This window comes from Megachile rotundata, chromosome 15 (assembly GCF_050947335.1).
Source record: "Megachile rotundata isolate GNS110a chromosome 15, iyMegRotu1, whole genome shotgun sequence".
Taxonomy (NCBI): Eukaryota; Metazoa; Arthropoda; class Insecta; order Hymenoptera; family Megachilidae; genus Megachile; species Megachile rotundata.
The window spans coordinates 6,799,047-6,823,625 of NC_134997.1; the positions used below are offsets into that span (position 1 = coordinate 6,799,047).

Genomic DNA, 24,579 nt, shown 5'->3' on the forward strand with positions numbered 1-24,579 from the left:
AATTCCACGATTGCTGTATTCCAAAATTTAAAAACTTCACAATTTCACAAATTTGAATTTCCGAAATTCCAAAATTATACAATTCCAAAATTGCGAAATCCCAAAAATCTACAACTACGCAATTCTAAAACTCCCCAATTCCATAGATGCACAATTTCGAAGTTCTACAATTGCACAATTCCAAAAATAAAAAATTCTACAATTCCAATATTCCAATATTCCAAAATGTTATAATTCTTCAATTCCGTAATTCCACAATTCCACAGTTATAAAGTTACAAAAAAGCGATATTCCAATATTATACAATTCCACAGTTTCAAATATCAAAAATTCCACAATTTTGTCGCTCTTCAATTCCACGTTTGCAATATTCCAAAATGTCACAGTTCCGCAATTCCACAATTCTACAATACCACAAGTCCACAATTATATGATTGCAATATTCTACAATTTCACAATTCTAAAACTCCACAATTTTGCAATAGCACTGCTGCACCATTCCGAAATTCCATAATCCTACAATTCCGTAATTTCACAATTCCACGATTGCAATATTCTACAATTCCACAATTCTAAAATTCCACAGTTTCAAAATTCCACATTTCAAGGTTTTACAATTCCAAAATTGCAATATTCTACAATTGTGCAATTCCAGAATTCTACAAATTCAGAATTCCAAGTTTCCACAATTCCGAAATTCCAAAATTGCAAAATGTAGAGTTTCCAAATTTCCTAAACCCAAACGAGGACAAAGAAATTTCAGCACTTCGAAACCTAAGACTCAAATACGCAAGATTTACCCAAAACATAAAACAAAATTAAAGTACCAAAACCCCTCCACCGTAAATTCCAAAAATCCGTAAATTTTCAATTTCCAAAGTTCCACCGTCGAAAACGATAATCCTAAAAAATGTCCGTGATTTGTTCCCTGTTTTGCGAAGATACGAGAATTCTTCGGTTTGAAATTAGACTCCAGGGACCTTGGTATATCTACGATATGTCTGGGTCACGATTGACCCGGCTGCACCGTTCGATGGTTAATATGTAGAGAAAGTTCGGTTAAAGTACGCAAAGTTCTGTAACATTGGACGTTAGACATTCTGTGAAATGTGACAGACGCAATCATGAGCATATCGACGGAATATCAAGAGTTAGAATTCTCGAGAAGAGGAAACTCATCTCGGTGCTGAATGGTAAGATTACTGACCTAAAATGCTGCTGGACATGAATAGGGGAAATCCTCTACCCTTGGAATTTCGTTGGAACTTCTTCTCCTCGGGGGTTGGATGTAACGGCCGTATAAAGTAACGGGACCTGTAAAACGTTGTGTCTTTTCAATTTTCTTCGTCAATCTTTTTTACCGTTTAATTATTTATGAATATTAGAATGTTTAATTTTCTTTTTACTCTTATTATGCAGATATTGCAATAAACAAGTTCGTTTATTTAGTATTTATAGTGATATAAAAGATTCGGGTTCTGTTACGCTTCGCTGCTTCTCACGCGCGCATGCGTACAATCGCTTACGTTTGCGCGGGAGTTTTGAATCTTGCTAACTACAAATATGTACAATAAGCATATTATTTACATGTATATATAGTACAATTTTGCTTATATCAAATATATATTCTTATATACAATATATAATATAATTTTCGTTATGTTTAATACTTATTTTAATTATCTAATGACAATATACAGGAAGCTTCAAAATTTATTATATTTGAAATAGTATACATTTTTTATTGTTCCTTTTTAAGTGCATTATAGTATGTTTTTGGAATTATAATATAAAATTAATATTATGATATAAATGTGCACAAAAGTGATATAAATTATGACACAACTGTGTATGTAAATGGTATAAATTATACAATATTCACAAAAATTGAATAAATCATATTTTATAAATTATACAAGCTATATAATTATTGTATATTTATCGACTACAATGCAATATAATTGCATAAATTGTGATATAATGTGTTATATGAAATACGATATAATTATTCAAACTATATTAATTATAAATATTTATATTTATTGATTATATTTGATTATATTTAATGAATTATATTTATAATTATATAATTACGTTAATAACGTAAATTGAAATTATTACAAATATATAAGTTATATAAATTATACATAATTTTAATTGTCAAATGCAATACAATACATAACGCAGATTATAATGTAACTTCAAATAAACTTGTGAATGTAAAATTACAGTAGGTACGTTCGAACAGAAATGTAATTAAAAGACTTATAAAGCACTTTAACAAAAACCACTGTGCAAATTAAATTCTTCCTGTTAAGCAATGTAATAAAAGCATAAAAATTTCTTTCGTTTCGAGTACTGGGCTGTGTAAAAAAGTTTTAACAATCGGAAGCACGAAAAGAACGCACGGGGAATATGCTGTGAGATAAAATGAAGTATTCAAAAGGATATTTAATAGTTCATTACATATTAGTTAATTATATGAATTATTGAGTTGAGAATCATAAGAGGCAAATAACCAATTTCATATATTTTATAAATCTTTAAACAGCAAAATTTTCGAAGTATAAAATATCCGAAGTTCTAAATGATCACATGACCAATTAACTTAATTCAAAATTATTTAAATAGCAAGATTTTCAAATTAAAAAGTACCTGAAGTCTTAAATGGTCAGATGGCTAATTTCTCAAATTTACAAATTATTAAACAGCAAAATTCTCGAATTATAAAATATCTGAAGTCCTAAGTGGTCAAATGACCAATTTCCCAAATTCACAAATCCTCAAACATCAAAATTCTCAAATTACCAAATATCGAAAGTCGTAAATGTTCAAATGATCAATTTCCCAAATTCACAAATCCTTAAATGCCATCATTCTCAAATCCCAAAGTCTCTAAAGTCCTAAATGGCCAAATCACCCATTTTCCAAATCCACAAATTCTTAAACGTCAAAATTCTCAAATCCCCAAATCCATAAAGCCCTTAAAATCCCTAAATCACCAATTTCCTAAATTCACAAATGCTTAAACACTAAAATTCTCAAGTCCCAAAATCCCTAAAGTCCTTAACATCCCTAAAATCCTTGAAATCCTTGAAATCTTTGAAATGCTTGAAATCCTTGAAATCCTTGAAATCCTTGAAATCCTTGAAATTCTTGAAATCCTTGAAATCCTTGAAATCCTTGAAATCCTTGAAATCCTTGAAATCCTTGAAATCCTTGAAATCCTTGAAATCCTTGAAATCCTTAAATAACCAATTTCCCAAATTCCCAAATGCCTAAACACCAAAATTCTCAAGTCCCAAAATCCCTAAAATCTGAAATCGTAAAATCACCACTTCTCCAAATAACCAAATTCCAAAATCACCAAACATCCGAACGCGGAAACGTCAAGATTTCCAATAAGTAATTGACTTATTTATTTCGATACAAAGAATTTGCAATTTTCTCCGCATCCCTTCTTTTACGGCTCCCCTGTCCAGCACGGACAAAATTTATTTCCCTTTACATTCTTTTTAGTTGAGTCACGATCGATCGTTTAAGGAGCGGAACGACGTATCGGTAACAAGTTGGTCCATGAAATATTTTCAACTAATGCATTATGCATTCGGCTTCCAATTCAATATCGCAAAAAAATATTCTAAGAAAGAACACCTCTTCTTTGAAAGATTGTTCTCATTCAATGGATTCTATCTATCGGTAGCGATATCACGCATAGTAAATTCAACATTGCTATTCTATATTCAAATTTGACCCACTGCAGGGATATCACTTTAACGTATGATGTTACTATCAAATATAGATGTGATAAGTAATGGCTACCGTATCTTGATCGAGGTATTCGTCTTCGTACACGGAATATTTCAGAACGTCTCAACTCTTTCACAAATTTTTTCAAACTCCCTGCACCATCAAACTTTTATCTATTCTTCTCAGTTTTGTCATCGTAATTTCCTACACTTGTATTCTTCTAACATGAAACTCATCCTTTCATAAATTGGAGATGTGTTTCACAGTAGTCCACCGGTAACGCTCTATACCGTGTACAAAATTAACTTAACCGTTAAATAAAGCGTCATCGAAGACGAAGAACTAGATTTCGATTCGTGGAAAAGTACAGGGAAGTTTCAGATTAACTCGTTCACCCGACTCGTAGTAGCAATTTCCGCGCCGCCATATTTGGAAACAATGTCGTTATAACTATCGAGTAGCTTCAAGGTTGAATCTTCGTTATTTAACGATGTACAACTAGTAAGTCAAACTCCGTTGCATGCACTGTGTAACTGTATCCATGAAAATGATTATACATTCAGCATCGTTGAGGTATTTATAATTTAATCGAACCGCTTCAAAAACTTCCTGCAACGTATTTCACAAATATGCGATTGCTCAGGTTTAATCGGTTTCGAAGCCAATGTGTGGATGAAACACGTGCACGATTAGTTACGAAAAGAAAACTGCGACTTTTAAAAGCCTAGTAATGGTAAGTTGAGATCGCATGTTAGGGGAGGTTTTCGTATTAGGCAGGTTTACCATAACCTTCAAAATTTCTGTAATAGTTTATTCTTGAGAAAAAAGAAAAAGTAAATACAGTTTAGTAAACCTTGAATCGCAAATCAAGACATCCCTTTTGAAACCTTAGAATTAAGTTGTAAGAGGTTTTCGCATTAGGCAAGTTTGCGCCGTAACCTTCAAAATGGTTCCCGTAATAGTTTAGACTCGTGACAAAAGTAAATAAAGACAATTTAGTAAACTTTGAATCGTAAATGAAGCTATCCCTTTTGAAACCTAAGTATTGAGTTGAGATCGCATGTTAGGAAAGGTTTTCGTATTAGTCAAATACCATAACCTTAAAAAGTCTTGTAATAGTTTATTCTTGAGAAAAAAGAACAAGTAACAGTTTAGCAAACCTTGAATCGTAAATCAAGTCATTCAGAAGCTTAATAAGTTATCGCCTGTTAGGGGAGGTTTTTATGTTAGGCAAGTTTGCTTCGTAACCTTGAAAATTGTCTTTGTACTTTATTTTTGAGAAAATAGCAAATAAATAAAAATAATGGAAAGTGAACATAATTAATCATAATTAATTACCTACCCTTTTATACAAATACACAGTTCTATTTACATTTTTCAAAATATAATACATACAATTATATAAACGTACAGTACATACTTGAATAATTCTGTAAAAATATCAACGAACATACATAAATATTAAATATAAAACTTTTGAACGAATCGCAACATAACCTTAAAATTGAACAGCATAACCTTAAAATTGAGCAACATAACCTTAAAATTGAACGACATAACCTCAAAAAAGAACAAGAAACAATTCCTACAAGCTACTAGAAAATCTCCACAGTAGTCCACATTATCATATCGCAATACAAAAATAATTTAATCACAACGTAACTGAAAATTATTAAATCCCACGAAGAGCGTGAAACATCCGAATATCGAACGTTTCAGCACCCGAGGCGTTAGAACGTTGTTATTCAACTGCGTTATCATATGGAGCGGAAAATTCGGTATGTTTTACGTATCAGCATGTTTCAGAAAGTTAAGGTTTAATCAACATTAGTGCATCATTATCGAATGTTCAACCGTATTTACGAAGCTTGCGGTTTTATGATCGATATCGGCGAAAGTTATCACATCCCCGGGCTTAAAGAAACTTTATAAACACCCTATATTGCAGTTACGTGTACTACAACTTTATAGAGAGGAAGTCGGACCTATTTCTGGGTTAGATAGAAAGCTGAGAGTTTCGGATCCATACACCACTCTTCTCTCAAACACACCCTTGAGTCGAAGAGATTTAAAGATAAATAGAGAGCGATAGAAAGTGTCAAAGTGAATGAATATACGATGAATTAAATTGCTTTCCAAGGTTCCCAATTTGTGGTCGACTCTTCGAATGTCCATACTTGTACAATTTTAATATGCGACATTTTTCTGGCACGAAATTCCGAATCATTCAAATGTACGAGTTTAGAAATTTTTGCCTGAAAAAGTTTTGAACCTTCTAAATTAATAATTTGAGAGCTTTACAAGATTTCTAACCTCAAATTCTCCGATATCTCATCACACCATTGCCAGCTTATTGCCAGGCTCTTAATCCGTTCATCACTGTTATATACGTTATCGTTCTGTGCTTTCTTTATCCAGATATTGAAGCGATAAATAGCCAATTCAATTACTATAAAAATCGTGAGGCAACTTTGTACGCTGTTGGTACAAATCCAAGCATTTACTTTCAGCTCTACCTCGCTCTATAATCTAGAGCATTTATTTGAACTGTATTTCAAACCAATAACATTTTTTGTTATAATATTATATGAGCTTTAAAATTGATACACGTTAGAGTAAAATTCAAGGAATATCATAAGCTTTGATTGCCTAGTCTTGGTACCGTTATATAGTAAATGCCAGAGCGTAATTCAGTTATTGCATTTTTCGCATATTTTTGAAAATGATTAAAGCGTTTTGTTGGGGAGGAAAGAAGACGAACATTCTTCTCTACACAATGAATAATGGATGTACCGAAAATAAAGCATATTTTAATTTATGATCCAATACAAGTAGCTCCTCTCTGAGTCTTATTCTGAATACATTAGTATTTTCAAGTAAAAAATGATGAATATTCAAAATTCTTCACAGAAAAGTACGGAGTTAATAAACACGTGAATATTTTCTTTTGCACGTTGTGAGTAATTAGCTAATTATACGTTAAATTGCAGAAAATTGTATGCACATGTTATTGTAAAAATTAACTACATATTAAATAGGTTATAACATACATATAGTTCAAATCTTTAAATCTATAAATAACTTAATTTTTAAGTTTAGAAATTTAGGAATTTAGACATTTTCAAATGATCAAAGCAGCACTTCCTAAAGAGTGATTAAATGAAAATTCTCTTTATACATTAAAAAAGCAATTAACATGTCATACAATAATACCTGAATCACATACACTTGATTCATAATCGAACATCTTCTTAAAAGACAACAAAACTTGTCAACTCAACATATGTTTCATTTATAAAATACATCAACCAACATAAAATTAGGTACAATAATTTATGTAGCTGTATCTTCCGGTTAAAATCTCTGCCAAATCTTTATTCATCGATTATAACAAACAACTATGCCTGTATAGAGAACAAAAATTTTAAAACGTTGTCACAATATACACATTCCATTCATAAAAGCACATTAAATGATACTTTACATAAAATATTGTGCTATTATTAAAATTTATTATTTACGTGCTTTACGTCTCTCGGTTAAGCATCGTCACGAATTGAATTTCGCGGGTTCCGCCGAAAAATGGCGACGCGAAACAAAATGTTCGCGACTCTATTTAGGCGGAAGTAGCTGTTCTATTAAACGTTTAGAAGCGGTAGAGCAAGGAAAAGTGGCAATTGACATTCAAAAAGCAATTCACACCCTTATTTTAGTTATATTGAAGATTTACAATCGAGTCTCAAAATGCGACAGAACTTGATGGTCAACCAGTACTTATTTCTGCTTTAGTTACGTTTTTTATCGTTTTCGTCTCGTTTTCTTTCTGTCACTTCTCTGCTTCTTTTAGTTTGTTTTTTTAGTACCGTCTGAACGTTTTCTTCTCCTTTGTCTTTATTCATGCTCATCTCTCTTTCCTGATATGCAACTCTCCTGCTGGCCAAAGCTCGACCACTTCCTCATGCTGCTAACCCTCCGTTATTTCTTTTACTCTCTTTATTTTTTTGCATGCTCCACTTGTGCTTTTCTCTACTTCTTTTCCTTCTAACCTCCTTTTCGATGTTCCTTTTCTACCATTTTTTCCACCTCGAACTTCTGTTCCTCCCGTTTCCTTTGTCTTGCCTGGGCTTCTTCTCTCCATCGAGCGTCTCTTTCGCCTTCGCTTTTTACGCGTGACACTTCCTTTTGACGATACGAATCGAAACGTGAAGATTCGGATGCATTTCGTTCGGATTCAACGTTTCAGTGAGACTTTCGGACCGTGGAACTTAGGGATTTTCACTCTGCGATGTTTTACGAACTTCAGTCAGGCGAATTTTGAGACTTCAAAGGTTACTTTGGAACTTTGATCTTACAGATTTTTGTAAGGTTACACAATTTGGAACTTTCAAATAGTGGAACTAATTTTGGAGTATTAGAAATTTGCACCTTTGAATTTTGGGGCTTAGAATCTTGGAACTTTTAAATTTTGAGGTTATAGAGTTTCAGACCTTTGAAATTTAAACGTAATAAAATTTGGGAATTTTACAAATTTGGAACATTAAAATTTTGAAGCAATAGAACTTTGAAGTATCAAGAATTTGAAACCCCCAAATTTTGAAACAATAAAATTTAAAAAGGTCAGAAATATGAAACTTCGAAATCACAATTCGCGTTTGAAATTTTATTATTCAGCAACATGATACGATTCTTAATTTTCAGAAATCTTTAAATAAAATATAAGTACTGACAGTTCCACAAGTAGCTCCATTTAATCCCACTCGTTTCCTGAAGAAGAAGGAATATAATTGAAGTACCACTTACATTTCTTGCCTCTTTAATAATTCCTATAGCACAGATTGCTGTTGAACTTGCATTTTAATATTTAACTCACTTTTTATCAGAAGCATCACTCAAAATCTGAAGTATTCAGCGGAATAACGATTAACGGATTAGAAAGCAGACTTAACCTCAAAGTGCAAGGTTCTTAGTGTTAAACTGTAATGAACTACTTTCAAAATAGCATACATATTAATCAAAACCTTAATCGCTTTTGAATAAATTAAATTCTAAAGAAATGTTAAATGGAAATTTGATCTTTGATGGATTAATAATTAAACGGTGTAACGTTTTCGACAAAATGGACGAAAGTGGGAAAATGGTTCCGCATATCTCCTCGTAATATCTAGAATGGAATTCTGAAAAGAGCAAACATCGAATCGCGCTGAAATTATAACCAAAACTTACTTTTGACTAGAAAAGAAAATCCCTAAATTGTTTCACGACAACGCCTCATTTGCTCCCCAGCCTCCTTCAAAGTTTACAGTTCTTACTGAATATGTCCGAAAATATTGATTTTAGAAAAAAAAGTTTTAAACAAAAAATGAAGATCATAAAAAGCTCTACAAAGAAGGTTATATACATTTTTGACGTGGGTTCATCATTTCAGCTGTTATGACAAGTATTATTATACGTCATTTCCCAGCTCGTTTCCCAGACCTCTTCAAAGTTTTATAATTAGTACCAAATATAGTCGAAAATATTAATTCTAGAGAAACAAGTTTCAAACAAAAAATACAGCTTATGAAGTGCTCTACAAAGAAGGTTATATACATTTTTGGCATAAACCTATTATTTTTGTTGTTATAACAAAAATTATTAAATGTCATTTTCTAACTCGTTCCCTAGTCCCCTTAAAAGTTTACAGTTCTTACTAAATATACCCGAAAATGTTGATTTCAGAGAAAAAAGTTTAAAACAAAAAATAAAGCTCATAAAAATCTCTACAAACAAGGTTCTATACACTTTTAACGTAGACCTATTATTTCAGCTGCTATAACCTAAAATAACTCAACGTGGGTCAAATTGACTTCTACCCAGGGCGCATCTACTACTTTTTTCTCCATGACAGCCAAAATAATAGGTTTACACAAAAGATGTGTAGAATATTTTTTCTAGGTCTTGTTTAGAGCTTTATGTTTTGTTTGAACTTTTTTCCTCCAAAATCAATATTTTCAGAGATATCTAATAAAAACTGACAAAAGGCTCGGATCAAAAGAGGCTTTGCTGCCAAAAATTCTTTTAGGAACTTCCTTTAATAAAAAGCGAGCTTCGATTAAAATTTCAGCACGATGGAAGGTTGCACTTTTCGGAAGTTTATTCTAAAAAACAATTTTGAATTTTACAAAGGTTTGACGTCGGTGAAAAGACCACCTGTAAGCCTGGATGCGTTTGCTTATAACAGATTCAGCTAACAAGTATTCAACTAGTTAAAATATTGAAGTTGATGTAGTAGATTATTCATCGAAGAAAGCAAGACAAACCGAACTTTACCAACAGTTTCAGCAATAATGATCAGCAAATGTTAGCAAGTAACAGGATACATTAGCACAGTACGTACAATACAAGTTAAATATTCTGCGCCGAGTTTCGAATTTCAAACGACTTCTGATGTACGGCCATAAATTCGCACATAGGTAGTTTTCATTCAGGGATTAAATAGTGATAATACTTTACCACGGATAAGTACTGAAATTTACCGATTATTGATATTGAAATTTTACAGAAAATTTATTATAGTAAATACAGCGAATGTAGTAAATTGTTTTTAATTATTAATTATTTGTATTCGATTTTTTCAAATGTCTACATATCTAAATTTCGAAACTGCCAAGTGTCAAAAATTCTAAATTGACAAGTATTCAAATTTTTAAAATACTAAATGTCCAAATTTTGTAAATTACAGTGTCAAAAATTCTAAATTATTAAGTGTAAAATTTTTCTAATTTCCAAATAGTCAAGTGTCCAAATTTTTAAATTACCACTTGTCCAAAATTCTAAATTCCCAAATATCTAAATTTATAAATTATCTCATGTCCAAATTTCTAAATTAGGAAGTTACCTTTCTAAATTACTAATAGTCCAAATGTACAAATTTCCAAATTCCAAATCTTCCAACTCCCAATAATCTTTCCAAAATTATTATAACACAAGAAAGTTTCCTCCATCATCTTACCAACAGTTTCTTCCCGGTTCAAGATTCGACCACGACACGATGGCTACTTGTTTGCTCCAAGCTTGTCCGGCATAGTTCCCAAGTTTCCATTTTGCCCTGAACCCATCACTGTACATAATTTTGGTTTTGCTCACCTCAAATTTGTCTTAGACCGGATGTTTACAAATTCTGGTTACAAACTCTACTGCTTTCATAGAGAAACATTAAATATGTACATGTACATATGGTGTATGTGGTACATGTTACACGTGTGGATTTGTTGGCGTATCGTATGTGTCACTGATCAGCATGATTAAAAGCTTCGTAACCAATACCTAGCTAACTAATTATAGTTACGATACTATTATTATTAGGCTGGTTATAATATAATCTATACATAAATCATATTTGTCAAATTTTTAATATTAATTGTTCTTTTTATGTAAGATGAGTAGACGTGTAGATTGAAGTGTATTGACATGTTTCTCTCAAAATGTATATTTAATGAAACTTTCATTATACTGTGTGTAACATAAGAAATTACTATGAGACTCACAGTAGTAAATAATAAATATTGAGCTTCATATGACGTATGTGGTACATGTTACACATGTGGACCTGTCAGGGTGTTATATGTGTCACTGATCAGCATGATTAAAAGCTTCGTAACCAATACCTAACTAACTAATTATAGTTACGATACTATTATTATTAGGCTGGTTATAATGTAATCTATACATAAATTATGTTTGTCAAATGTTGAATATTAATTGTTCTTTTTGTGTAAGATGTGTGGATGTGTAGATTGAAGTGTATTGATATGTTTCTCTCAAAATGTATATTTAATGAAACTTTCATTATACTGTATATAACATAAGAAAATTACGATGAGACTCATAGTAATAAATAATAAATATTAAGCTTCATAATCAACAAAACTCTTGAAATCACTTTTATAAATTTGCAATGAAGTGACACAAAATGTTGCTTGTAGTGTCACTCAAAAATATATTCAATTAACATTTTATTATACTGTATAATAACATCACAAAAATTACTGAGACTCATAATAATAAATAATAAATATTAAGCTTCATAATCAACAAAACTCTGGAAATCACTTTTATAAAATATATTGAATTAATGTTTCATTCTACTGTACATAAAATAAAATAATTACTATAAGACTCATAATATTAAATAATAAATAAACTTCATATTAAATGAAACTATTAAATCAATTTTTCTTTGCACAGAACTGACACAGAAAGTGGTATGTTTCACTCAAAAATATATTCAATTAACATTTTATTATACTGTATAATAATATAACAAAAATTACTGAGACTCATAATAATAAATAATAAATATTAAGCTTCATAATCAGCAAAACTCTTGAAACTACTTTTACAAACTTATTTACCAGTTTCATAAAATATATTGAATTAATATTTCATTTTACTGTACATAAAATTACTATAAGACTCATAGTATTAAATAATAAATAAACTTGATAATACAATAAATGAAGCTAGAAACCACTTTTCAGAATTTCCTTCCGTCAATAATTGAATATCCCATAAAAAAGATTCTATTTCACCACGGCAACGTATACGTATAAAACTGATCCGACATCGAACGTGTTAAACATTATGTAGGAATCCGTGAAAAATAGGAACTGTCGACACCGGAAATCGAACCCAAAATCTTCGTCTTCGCAGCCGGCTTACCTTATCCACTACGCCACCAGTCCACTGACATCTCTGCTCCCATAATTCCTCTTTATATTGGGTCTAGCTAGGGGATCTCAATCCCACATCTGGCTGTTCTACTCTGACATTCGTTCTCAAATATCGTCCATCTTCGTTTTGCCCGCACGCGGATCCTTCCGCCGTTATATCTATGTATTTGTTTCGGGATATATCTTCTTGATTCCTTATATCGCTGTATCTGATGTTTCTCTCGACTCTGTTATCTTAATACCTGACTCCTTTTTTCAACGGGAACTTTTTTTCCTCTTTTTTCACGGGAGTATTCTCTTTTTTGGGGATTTTGGAGGGAAATGTGGTGGACAATTTGGGGAAATTATTTTGGGCGAAATGTTAAGATATTTTTGTGATTGTATTTTGTGGTTATTTGCAAGTTTTTAAAAGTAGTAAATGTATTTGAAAATTTAGTAATTGGTAAATTTTTAATATTTCAGATTTTTTAAGCTTATTTGCAATATTTGTTATTGGGGTATTTGGCAATTTGTTAGTTGGTAAATTTCTAATATTTCAAATTTTTCAAGCTTCAATTTTTTTATTTGCAAATGACCTAATTTGTCAGCTTCGAAATTCTCAAATTTATCAATTTACAAATTCTCAAATTTATACTTTTATAAATTCACAAATTCTCAAATTCTCAAATTTATAATTTCATAAATTCACAAATACTCAAATCCTCAAATTTACAATTCCACAAATTCACAAATGCACAAATTCAAAAATTTATTAAAGTAATAATTACGAAATTTGAAACTCTACAAATATGGAAATATTCTAATTACCAAATTGGAAATTTCAAATCCTCCAATATCCATATTTTTATTTCTGAAATCAGATATCTTCCATATTGCAAATTTTCACAATTTCCAAATCCCTAAATTTTCAAACTTGAAACTCTTAAATTTAAGAATTTTCAAATCCTCAAATTTTCACATTTTTATTTCTTAAATTACAAATTTACAATAATTTTAATTTCAAAATCCCCAAATTCTCAATCTTGAAACTCCAACATTTTCAAATTCTGAAATCTTGAATTTCTCAATTTCTTAAATTCTCAAATTTTGAATTCGTCAAATTCTCAAATCTTGAATTTCTCAAATTCCCAAATACCAAAATTTTCTAGCTTCTAAATTCACGAGCAATAATTCGATTATCCAAAATTGAAAGCGTCCTTCAGCATCGATCGATGTAGCGCCGAACGTTATAAATTGAAGTTTTTGTTCCACAAAATTGATTCTCTTCAATCAAATTTCAGTCGAACCGAAAACTTAATTGATAAAGCACATAATTCTTTTCACCTTCAGAGTATAGGTTCCGTTTTATAAATTTGAACCACATACCATTTTTGTTTAAAAAAAAAATGTCATATTTTATGTTTAGTTCATATCGTGTCATCCATAAATTTTATTTGATTGATTAATTATAATTTATTTTTAATTAATTAATTGCGTTCTATTTTCTGTTTAATTAACTATATTTTATTTCTTGACTATTATTTATTTCTTTTTTTATTTTATTTAAATAAGTTGTGTTTAGGTATACACTTTATTTGATTGATCAATTATATTTTATTTTTGATTAATTAATTGCATTCTATTTTCTGATTAATTAACTATATTCTACTTTTTGATTGTTTATTATATAGATGGATAAACTTCGTCTGACTGTGTTTAATTTAAACATTAAGATAAAATTGAATATATAAAATTATAGATAAAATTGTAAATAAGTTGTAGATAAAATCATAAATAAAATACTGGATAGATCTACACATCTACATATTAATACGTTAATAAGGTAAAACGCGCGAATTTTCAAACCCTAACGTGAGAGTCGAATACTTTGATCCGTCAATAATCAGTACAGCAAAACTTTGTTTATACCAAAACTTCCTATTTACCAACTACTCCTATAATTCAGTATTCCATGTTTCGGTGCATCTTGGTAGTAAACTATTGAGTAATTCCGCCAGTAATCCTACGAGTAATGATATTTACAAGAAAGACGGTGTTAAACTAACTTTATGGTAGAGATTTACCTTTTGTGCGGCGAAGTCACGTAACGAAGGTACGTGACTATGTGTAGAATACGAGGGATCGCTTTGTATTTTGAGATTGTAACTTTCGTTACACCAACTTGTCGATTATATTGCAGTTTCATGCTGGTTCGGTATAACGTGATAGAATTATATTAAACTAATACGATACATAAACGTAGAGTATTTGTAGACACGCAATAACTATTACAAAATTTCTTGACTTTCTTTAATTTATGTATTGTTATTTGTAGAATGATAACATTGATAATGTGGATGTAATTACAGAGTTTACATTACGGAATTTACCACAGATATTTTTAGGTTATGTTCAGAGATATTCAGTCGTCAAACATTTCGTGCGTTCACGCATGGAAAGTAGCCATATTGTAAGTTAAAAGTCATCGAATTTTCATGCGGGAATATTTTAATATACATATTTTATCGTGTTACGTTCTTTACGGAATCACGTGCAGAAAGAACAAATCTAATTTTCCGACAGAAAATTCTACTTGTATTATAATGAGATGAAAATAGAAAATTCACAAGGTAGAACTTTTGATGAATCTAGTAAAGAATTTACCTTCCACTGTAATTTCTCCAATTTCTTAAATATATTCACACACGTATAATACAAGCAAGGAGTAGCAAAGAGGTGACACTGACAGAGAAATTACTTTGTATTCCGAAAAGCGAATACACTGTGCAAGTATGGCGTTTTAAACGATGCTTACGCTGTCATTTATTTGTAATTCATAACAAATATTTTGTTATTCATTTGTAATTTGCAATAAATACGAGTAAATTCCCTGTAACATTTGTCAGCAATTTATTTGTGATATTTTGTCATTTCCTGCAACACGTTCATCCATATTTCCTCGTAATAAATAGTTCATTTCTTTATAAGTTATTTATAATAATCGTTTCAGTAATATATTCTTCAATATTTTGTAGAGTCCGCATGCCTCTCTTTTTCAACTGTTCAACCCTGTAAAATTGATATAAATACTTCGAAAGGCAGTATTACTAATGCACAGAAAATTGACAACAAATAGATTTCTAATTATCGGAGGTTGACACGAAATTAAATTCGATCGATTTAAATTTCCCGCCGTCTATAGAATCAATTTAGAAGGACTTTGAATCCCCTCTTGTACTCTGCTGATTCGATAAGTACAGACGAAATATTACGATTGAATTGATTCAAAAGTTATATGTTCAAGCTTGCCAATTTTGGAATACTCACTTTAATGTGAGAACGAGGGCACTTTTATTATACTGTAAAACACATATTTCGTTCGGGTCGACTCCATTCAAAATGCTATTAAGTTAATATTGTTTTAAAATTGTGGCTATAAATATTCGTACGGTCGAAGTGTATATTTAGTGTGAAATTCAATTTGTTCGATTTGAATTTCCCGCTTACAGGATGCACTTATAGGCTCTGCCGAACAACAATGGCCGGAGCGTCTCTTATATTTTCTGTTTGATATAAGGACAATCTTAATATAAATATAGTATAATATAAGTATATAATATGTATAAATATAATACGATATAAGTATAATTTAATATAATTATAATATAATATAAGTGGTATAAGTAATATAGTTATAATTTAATATAAATATAATAAAATACAAGTATAATTTAATATAACAATAATTTTATAGAATAATCTTCGTTTCACAAAGACAAATAAATTAAAAAATTTCAAATATGGTTTAAATCTGAAGGGAGTTTCACTTTTGAATCACCATGTACACACGATGTGTCACACGTGTCATTGGTAAGCCGGCTCACACTCGATTATTTCGATAGGGAAGCTTCCCGCCCCGTTCCTAACAAAGTTTCTTAAACCAGTCAAGCATTTTTCCACTCCGAACAGAATGCTCAATCTCGCACGTATTCAGCGACTCGATTCAACGCTTAAATTGATTACAGTTCAACATTTAGGAAAGTTAGTTACATTTGTGAAATACGAACAGGTGGATTTCAATACTGCAATCATGAATTACATTTTATAAATCAATATGTGCAGCTTCGTTTTTAGTTGGAACGTTTAAAATCAATGGGGAACGCGATTTCAATGGATGCTGTTAATCGTATCTGCATGATACTTACGTAATCAAGTGTTATTGTTTTTCGAACTCGATGCTTTTTGGACGTTGGTTAATTAATTTAGGTTTTTATATTTGGACGTGGTCTTAATTTAATTTTGAGTGTCTCTGCAGTTTTCTTAATTTAATTTTGAGTATTGGTATATGATATTAATTTAATTTTGAGTGTTTGTCCAATTTACTTAAATTAATTTTGGCTATTGGTATATATTGTTAATTTGATTTTGAGTGTATGTGTAATTTTCTTAATTTAATTTTGGCTATTAATTTTGGAAATTGGTACAAATTGTTAATTTAATTTTACGCACTGGTACAAGTTCTTAATTTAATTTTAAATATTTGTGCAGATTATTAATTTAATTTTAAGCATTTGTGTCTATTGTTAATTTAATTTTGATTATTCAAATTATTAAATATTAAATATTTGCTTACTTAATTTTAAACAATTATACAAATGATTAGTTTCATTTTGAATGTTGACACAAGTTGTTATTTTTATTCCAAATATTGGCAAACATTATTAATTTAATTTTAAGTATTTTTGTGGGTTGTTAATTTAATTTTGAGTACCCTTACAAATTATTAAACGTTAAATATTTGCTTACTTAATTTTAAACAATTATACAAATGATTAGTTTCATTTTGAATGCTGACACAAGTTGTTAATTTTATTCCAAATATTTTCAAAAATTATTAATTAAATATTGATAATATTAATTTCTTAAATATTGATAATTTAATTGCAACCATTAGTACAACCTGCTAATTTAATTTTAACTACTCGCACAACCTGCTAATTTAATTTTAACCATTGGTTCAACCTGCTAACTTAATTTTAATATTGTTTTAAAATTGTAGCTTAAAATTGTGGAACAAATTGTTCAGTTAATTCTAAATATCAATATAAATTTTTAGTTTGTTTTTATACATCAGTACAAAACACTCAACTAATTTTAAATACTATTACAAATCATTCATTCAGTTTTAAATATTAGTACAATTTTTTAATTTGCTCCTAAATATTCATTTAAATTAATAATTTTTTTACAAACATTAGTCGAAATTGTTAATTCCCTTCTAAATATTCGCTCAAACTGTTAATTCATTTCTAAATATTTGTCTAAATTGTCACATTAACTTATTTCTTAATTTTTTGTTTCCTTTATTGTTTTCACCTAATTTTATTTTATTTATTGTTGTATTGACTTATTTTTAAACTTAGTTTATTTTACTTATTGTTATATTAACTTACTTTTAAACTTATTCTGTTTTACTTATTGTTGCATTACCTTACTTTTAAACTTATTTTATTTTGCTGATTGTTACTTTAACTTACTTTTAAACTTATTTTATTTTGCTGATTGTTACATTAACTTACTTTTAAACTTAATTTGCTTTACTTATTGCGTTCAACATTAACTTTATTTCACGTATTGGTAAAAAATCAGTAATTACTTGACCATTAATTATGTCAGAACAGCTTCCTAATTCGTATTCGTTTCAAATAGTCGTGTTATATTCCGAATTACATGTCGCTGGTCAATTTCCAGAGAAGCAGTTTCGTGTTTCCTAACACCTACGGTCAGAATTCTTGGCAATAAGGCGCGTGTCGTGACTGTAACGCTGTAAACATCGATTAACACGATAAACACAATCGTGACAAGGGTTTCTTACCAACATTTTACTAATTACGTGATAAGGATCAACGCGTGCGCAGACCTGGAAACCAGCAGGAATTGGAACGTATAATCATTTGAATAAAACAGTCTCCATAATCGAACTCACTAAAACTACGCGTTAAAACATTTTTCTACTAAAAAAACTCAGAATCAAACTTCAATTAAGTGTAACACCAATTACAATAAATAGCACTGCTTTTTACATTAAATTATTTTTACATTATATTTTTATATTTTTTAATTTTTACATTTAAATATATTTTGGAACAATTTGTTGCATTTTTTGTTCATTTATTTTTATTTATATTTACATTAACTTATTTGTAAATTTTTTGAGTTTTACTTATTTTATTTTATATATTGTTACATTAACTTATTTTTAAATTTATGTTGCTTTATTTATTTTATTTTATTTATTGTTACATTAACTTATTTTTAAACTTATTTTATTTTATTTTTATATTAATTTATTTTTAAACTTATTTTGTTTTACTTATTATTACATTAACTCATTATTAATACTGAAGAAATGAATCATATTTTTAATTCAAAGAAGCAGAAAATATTTTTAAAAGATTATTTCTTGTTCCTTCATTTTGAGGGAAATGAATTTGCAGTTCAATTTCCCGCCAAAAATAACAACTGCATAAGAACAGAAATATTAAGATCACACTTCGCATGTAAAGTGTTCCGATAGTTCTATCGATTTACGTCGAATAATGCTTTCAATTAACTTATTGTTAGTACAACATCGATCGTTAACAAACGCATTCATAATGACTTCCCATTCATCGGATGCCGATATTATGTGACAAATTATGTGCCATTTTGTTAACTGAAAGCCGAAGTTCTAGACAAAGGAATTCAGTAATTCTGAATTGTGCCATTGAAATTGTTTTTTCTTTCATAAAGAAGTCCGGGAATCGTGCTAACAGCACCATCGATCACTTTAATATAAAAATTATAAGAAAATTAAATGTTAATCGGTACTTTTATATCGAAAATGATCGCAATTCTAATTACGATACATTACACTGCATACTCGTTTCAGCGTGTTAATTTTCTGCTGGAAGCTTCAAATTCGACACGTCGCAAATCACTGTTTGCCATTTGATTCACAGAAACCTGATATTGATTAAAAACATGCATGGATAAAATTGGCATCGTTAATTAATCAACGATCCATTACTGCGAATAAACCTATATGTCAGGACATAATGGCTGAATGACACCATTTTGTTTCATGAATGCTCTGACAAAATGGCGACAAATAAATACAATAACGACAGCAAAGTTTAATAAAAATAATTAAATAAAAAATTATACTATACAAATGAAAATAAAAAAGCAAAATTCTCATTTAAAATTATACAAACAGCAAAATATATATATTATTACAGAAGTTATTAAAAAAGATAAATATACTTTCCTTTACTTGAAGATTAATCTAGATCCTCACAAGTTATTCTAAATAATATAGCATAAACGAAATATGTCGGCAGAAATGCTAAAAGTTTAATAGCCATAAAAAATAGATTAATGCACACTCGCATGTTACGACATCGATCTACCGGCACGTAGAATACTTTTACTTTGATAAGGGTAGTTTTAACCCCGTGCAATTCCAACTTCGTGTTGGATCCCTGCAGATAAGATAGAATCTCACGTTTACGCGCTTCGAAAATGCCAACAAACACGAGTTTTTTTTTAACGCGAACATAACCTCACTGTACATCGTTTGAAATGGTAGAAAGACATTTTCTTTATCGTTCGTTTCGATTTTCTGTACTCAGATTTTTTGCGAATTTATTGATGGGACTTTTTAATGAAATTTACATTTAAATTTGTCTTTCGTAACGTTTAATGCGTTATCAAGGGGATCGATGATTATGGAAAATTTCCCGTAACGTCATTACTTTTAACGAGATGCTCTGATTAATTCAGTGTTAATCCGAAATAATCAGTTGCGAAACGCTGGATCTTACCGATCAAATTATTACGAGAAATTAATTTATTTGTATGTGTGTCGCAGTAGTAACGATTAAACGACCCAATCTGATTACGATATTGCGATATTTGCTCGAGTATGTATCTAAGAATTTCCCTTCGACTAGAGTTTATTTTGCTATGACTCGAGAGTCTCTTCGAATTTTACGTTTCACAAAAGCTCGTACAATTTTTATGACATTGGTGAAAGTTTCTAATTTTCTATTTAGCTAAAATTCGAGTGGAGATGCAAATGCAATGACGTATAAAGTGGTCTTTACCCAAAGACCGTAGCAAGTAGTAAAACCAAGCAATACCTCGACACGAATAGAAAACCGCAAACAAAAGACTACTGCTAAGGTTAAGGGTTCGGATGTGACTGACAAATCAAAAAATACTCGCCTGAATGGACTTGGGTCTTATTGCTGTTACGGATAATTGATTTGAAACTACAACTGATGTAATATGCATTCTACGACCTGACATTACCTTAATCATGTAAATAGTTATATGATACTTTACAAATTCTGATGGCATCATACATAATTTTCTGTAATAAGCAGTGACACACCTGGTGCGTCAGTTAAGTACCATATTACTATTAACTGACACACCAGGTGTGTCACTGTTTATTACAGAAAATGACGTATGATAACGTCAGAATACATCATTTTCTGTAACAAGCAGTGACACACCTAGTGCGTCATAACCCTTAACTGACGCACCAGGTGTGTCACTGTTTATGACGGAAAATTACGGAGCCATCAGAATTTGTTAATGAATTAAAAATTTGAAATGTGACACACCTGATGCGTCAGTTAAGTACTATATTACTATTAACTGACGCACCAGGTGTGTCACTGTTTATTACAGAAAATGACGTATGATGACATCAGAATACATCATTTTCTGTAACAAGCAGTGACACACCTAGTGTGTCATAACCATTAACTGACACACCAGGTGTGTCGCTGCTTATGACAGAAAATTACGAAGCCATCAAAATTTGTTAATGAATTAAAAATTTGAAATGTGACACACCTGATGCGTCAGTTAAGTACTATATTACTATTAACTGACGCACCAGGTGTGTCACTGTTTATTACAGAAAATGACGTATGATGACATCAAAATACATCATTTTCTGTAACAAGCAGTGGCACACCTAGTGGGTCATAACCATTAACTGACGCACCAGATGCGTCACTGCTTATGACAGAAAATTACGAATCCATCAAAATTTGTTAATGAATTAAAAATATGAAATGTGCAGAAACAATACAGAAATTTGCAAACATCGGACGGGTAATGATTGAAACAAAGGAACGAAAAATCGTAAGACTGTACCACTAGAAACTTGTACTGAAGTACTAAAAAAACTTGTCCTCTAATATTTTAATCTTCTAATATTTTAAGATCCATCAATATTTCCTGAATTCACTTTAATTAAAAAACTGAAGTATGAAACTTAAATGTTACGGTGAATAAAAAGAATTTAACGGGTTCGTAGAGGAAGGAAGTATTAAATGCAAGGTTGATCGGTAGTTGCTGAGCGATAAGCGCAAGTCTCATCATCAAAGCAGTGAGCTTCCGGCTTTAAATGTTCACAGATTTTTCATAAAATCCTTCATGAAGCGAAGTTTCGTTCAAATTTTCATCAGCACCGACGGAAGGTGGAAACTATCGCGAAACTTCCCGAAAGTTCAAGCTCAAGCTCCGTTGTGTCTGGCCGCGAAGAGTAGGGGCACACGCGAACGCATCCGGAGGCAGCAGCTATCGCGTTTCCTCTTCAAAACACTCGCTCCTATGCATTTGTCTTCATTTCTTGCGCCACTCTGGCCGGTGTACACGTGGTTATGATTTAAGATAGCAAGTTCCGAGCTTTGGTTGGCTCTTGGTCGTTAGAGGAAAAAGTTGAGGGACGATGGCCGCATCGATGGGGAAAAAGAAGCGTGGACGTCGTTTAAGTGAACTACACGTATTTAGTTGGGAGGGAAGTTTATTTGGACCCTTGGAAGTTTAATATTTTGATACTTGGGTGTGCAGGATTTTTGATAATTTGGGGACTCTGGTATTTGGGAAGTTAAATTGGGAAATTGTGGAGTTTGGACATTAGAGGATTTAGGGATTGTGTATTTTGGGATTGTGGGATTTAGTGATTGAGGTATTTAGGAATTGCAGAGCTTAAGAACATATAAATTTGATAATTATGAAATTTGAACACTTGGACAACTGTTCAAGTATTTTGAAATCCATGAACCTACAAATTTGCAAATGATCATTTTTAATTTTTGTAACAACATTTGAAAATTTTATAATTTACAAATTTTCAGTTCTTTAAATTTTAGGAATTTCGGTAACACAAAAATTGTGATATTTGAATTCTAAAACTGTTCTAAAATCCCAATTCTAAAAGTAACCAACGCGGTCATTCTGTAAACTGGAAAAGGTTAATATCATTTCAAGGCATAATTAAAACCGTGTTAATCACGAATGATAGGCGTCTAAGGAAACTGTAAGTTACACGGTTTCTTGAATATCCAAGCTTGTCGTTTTCGCGCTTGTGCATCATGTCCAACGATAATTATACTATTGCGTGACAAGCAGTTCGCGGGCAAAATCTTGGCACGCCTCTGAATCGTCACACTCTGACACGGAAATGTTGTTTGGTACATAGTTTGTTTCACGAACATTTCTCGATGAGCTTAATGCAAGTGCATGTTGTTCGAAGAATTGTATGCCGCACGCTAACTTTTCGGAATACGAAAACTACGTTTCCAAATTTCTAAATTTCAAATCACATTTTCTAAGCTTACAGATGAAATAGTAGACTAAAAAATAAACCGTAAGCAATAGCACTATGTGTGACAATACTGTTCATTGGAATTATGTTTTTGATGTAAATTATCATTTTTCCAAAGATATACTTTAACTTTGATAATTTATTCTTTTAAAAAATTCACAAAATTTCCAAATGTTACAATATCGTGTATTAGTGCAGAGGCGCTCCCATGATGCCTAAACTTGGCATTACTTTTTATTTACATGTAACGTACTTTTATGGGATTTGTTGATACTCTTATAAAACGTGGTGAAGGCAAAAAGGTGCGAATCAAAACATATGAAAACGATCGTTCAATTGAAACGGTGGCGAGTGAGTCAATAGAGTGAGCCACTATGGCGCTATGTAATCTCCAATGACATTCGCGAAACTATACATACTGGAGCAGGATCATTTTTAAACAATAGGTGAGTCTTATTTAAATTGGTTTATTCACGAGAAATGAATAAGTGAACATTATTTGGAATTGTTCTGTTCATTATTTAACTGAGTTTTGACAGAAAGGCTTCTCATTAAACGTTTAGACTATCGCGGTGCATAGGCGCTTGATCATGATCGCGCTCAGCTGCAAGGCTCGAAGCCATCACTCACTTCAGTTTTTTCTTAATAATTCAAAAACGAAGCTTCGTACCGCATTTTTGCAAAGGGAAATGTTGTTCAGAATCACTTGCCCTATCACTTACTACCAGGAGTTACATTAATTATGAGACACTGTATAGTGGATCGCTGTACTGAGCGATGGTGTCCGCGAAAGTTACTATAGTGGCTATGAGATTAATTTAACTTCACACATACAATAAGCCTTAAACAATAAATTACTGCCCCAATAAATTAATGTACAGTCAATCGTCATAGTGCCAGATGGTGACCGTGAAAGCCACTATAGTGGCCCTAAAAGGTTAACAATTCTTATACAAGAAATGATCAATATCTCGTTTGAAAACATTAAAAGATCAATTATAAACCCTCTAATAAATTTACAACAACACAGTAAATTTATTTAAAATTAATAACACAAAATATCTCAATTTCCGCCCAAACGTTCAGTTCCGATCAGGAGACATTTAAGTAGAATTGGCCGAGAGACACAGCCGTTCACAATTTCCAATATTGGAGCAATATAGGAATTCAAAGATGCATTAACTGTCGGGCAGGTTCGCGAGAAATGGTTTAGCTTTCGCGTTAAATGGATCCAGAGCGCGGAAAAGCGGGATTCGCACATGCCAATTGTTTGCTGCGATTCACACGTAAGTTTGCTAGGAAGCAACGTGTGACCGCGTGCTAGCTCTCTGAATAATGAAAGCGGTTTCGAATTCAAGCATACCCATCGATTTCCCTTGTCTGGCCTGTTCGTCGCGATTGTTTCGTGGTTTAAACTGAAACTCGCAGACCTTCTTCCCGCGGTGTACCTTCGGTGTTACCACTTTTATG

General features: G+C 31.1%; 1 protein-coding gene across 3 annotated transcripts in view; it reads right to left on the reverse strand.

Annotated features, from left to right (window-relative positions):
• Nucleotides 1-24,579, reverse strand: part of LOC100876585 (opioid-binding protein/cell adhesion molecule homolog) — a 657,546-nt gene that overhangs the window by 436,223 nt on the left and 196,744 nt on the right. For 2 of the 3 annotated variants that reach the window (XM_076540714.1, XM_012288703.2), the window contains exon 3: nt 1,208-1,314. The exons of the other annotated variant lie outside the window; for it this stretch is intronic. The gene's annotated coding sequence lies outside the window, so the exon portion shown is untranslated. The remainder of the gene's footprint in view (nt 1-1,207; nt 1,315-24,579) is intronic. 3 annotated transcript variants of the gene reach the window in all.